Source organism: Schistocerca gregaria, unplaced genomic scaffold (assembly GCF_023897955.1).
Source record: "Schistocerca gregaria isolate iqSchGreg1 unplaced genomic scaffold, iqSchGreg1.2 ptg000398l, whole genome shotgun sequence".
Lineage (NCBI taxonomy): Eukaryota > Metazoa > Arthropoda > Insecta > Orthoptera > Acrididae > Schistocerca > Schistocerca gregaria.
The window spans coordinates 327,501-330,000 of NW_026061837.1; positions in this window are offsets into that span (position 1 = coordinate 327,501).

Below are 2,500 nucleotides of genomic sequence, written 5' to 3' on the forward strand. Positions count from 1 at the left end.
CCCCTGCACGATACACCTCGAAACCCTCTCAGGTCCCGGCGGCGCGCAGCGCCGTCCTAAGTACTTGGTCGGGTTCGAGAGAGGCGCAATCGCCCGGAGATAGGCGAGTAGACGCTTTCAGTGCGAACACCCGTGCTCCCAACTGAGCTTGCCGCTGCCGACAGAGGCCCGGGAGCGTGCTGTCGTGGCATTGCCGGCGGGAAACAACACGCGCCACCTACGGTGACCGGCAGCTCCAACGCCAGCGCCACAGAAGGGCAAAGCCCCACTTGGGTGCAGAAGCGAACTCTCCCAGCACAGCGCACGCGCCAACACGTCCGCAGAGCTGCGATACAAACCACCTGCGAGAACCGCTGGGGGCGACCGAGCAGCAGACGGCGTCGCGACGCCGAGTGCCGGGCGGCGGCGCATCCTCAACGCACACAGTCCGCAATCGGACCAGCACACTGCAGATGTCCACCGCGCTTCGCACCGGGCTCGGCAGAACCCACTTTGGCCGCCTGGCGCCGCGCGCAGGGTGCGCCGGCGCATAGCTGGGACGCCAGCCGGGCCCGTCGGCCGGCGCTCCTGCCACTGGGCGCCCCCCACCAGCCGGCTGTAGTGCGTGCGCTCACGCAGCGCGCGGCCAGCACGCCGGGCGGCCCCCCCTCACCGGCCGGGGACTGTCCCGCCAAGCCACAGCCTCGTATCGCTTCATACCCACATGGCCAACTCAGGTTCGGGGGCATGGCGGGTACCGCCGAAACAACCGGTTCACAGATGTACCGATCGTCGCTATCACCGATGCACCTGCAGCGCGAACAACCGCTCAACAACTGATTTCCAGTTCATTTGCGGATCTTTGGCAGCAAACGTATACGTCAATCTACATTTGCGAAATCTACGATTCTGGCATGCCTGCATGTTATGTGTCACGACACGCTACATCAGCCCACATACACACTGCGGCATGTACACGAGAGAACACGTGGAAGATGGTCCGCGCACGTGTGCAATGTCCCTTGCGCGGTCGACTGTCAATCGGCCTCTGTAGCATGTCGCAGATGTGGAACGCGGTCCACCGTGCTATCATGTTGTGTGGGGCAATACGATTAAATAGGAAAACCCTCGTCGCTACATCAACAGACGGCTCACGCTGATTCCCGGCAGAGGGAGGAGGGGGGGGGGGGGCCAACATGCAATACTTTCGTCCGTACCTACTTACCACATGTCTGTACGGCGTACAACAGTGCAATCTCGCTGTAATGGGGAGACGAGACAAGTAGCATCGTGCACAACATATGGCCCTTATGATTCGCCATTGTAGGGCGCAGCCGGTGTACGGTCAAGCATGTGCCACATTATGTCACTCAGTACGTAACGACGGATGATCAGTGTGGGTTACGCGTACATCAGCGGACAGTCCACACAGGCCGTACCACAACGTACACTGACTGCATCGACAACCGAATGCAACTGAACAGCTGCAAGGCTCATTTCACAAACAAACGCCTGACCGACCAGCTTGGAAGGGCAGGAGGGGAGGGCGATATTCGTTCTGTAGCGGTACACCCTTCCAGTGGTTAGCGGGACTGTGTAGAAAGTACGCAACACTCGAAAGACCTTTATGTGAGGGTACGCACCATGGCATCAAGAAATACACATGACACCAGAGGATCCAAGCAGTGAACTATGTTCAGAGGGTTGCTGTTAGGCAAAGCTACATTCCTGTGACGTTACATGTGACAGTTAAGGTGCAGTGTAAGTTAGGTTAAGGTGCAGTGTAAGTTAGGTTAAGGTGCAGTGTAAGTTAGGTTAAGGTGCAGTGTAAGTTAGGTTAAGGTGCAGTGTAAGTTAGGTTAAGATGCAGTGTAACTTAGGTTAAGGTGCAGTGTAACTTAGGTTAAGGTGCAGTGTAACTTAGGTTAAGGTGCAGTGTAAGTTAGGTTAAGGTGCAGTGTAACTTAGGTTAAGGTGCAGTGTAACTTAGGTTAAGGTGCAGTGTAACTTAGGTTAAGGTGCAGTGTAACTTAGGTTAAGGTGCAGTGTAACTTAGGTTAAGGTGCAGTGTAACTTAGGTTAAGGTGCAGTGTAACTTAGGTTAAGGTGCAGTGTAACTTAGGTTAAGGTGCAGTGTAACTTAGGTTAAGGTGCAGTGTAACTTAGGTTAAGGTGCAGTGTAACTTAGGTTAAGGTGCAGTGTAACTTAGGTTAAGGTGCAGTGTAACTTAGGTTAAGGTGCAGTGTAACTTAGGTTAAGGTGCAGTGTAACTTAGGTTAAGGTGCAGTGTAACTTAGGTTAAGGTGCAGTGTAACTTAGGTTAAGGTGCAGTGTAACTTAGGTTAAGGTGCAGTGTAAGTTAGGTTAAGGTGCAGCGTAAGTTAGGTTAAGGTGCAGCGTAACTAAGGTTAAGGTGCAGCGTAACTTAGGTTAAGGTGCAGCGTAACTTAGGTTAAGGTGCAGCGTAACTTAGGTTAAGGTGCAGCGTAACTTAGGTTAAGGTGCAGCGTAACTTAGGTT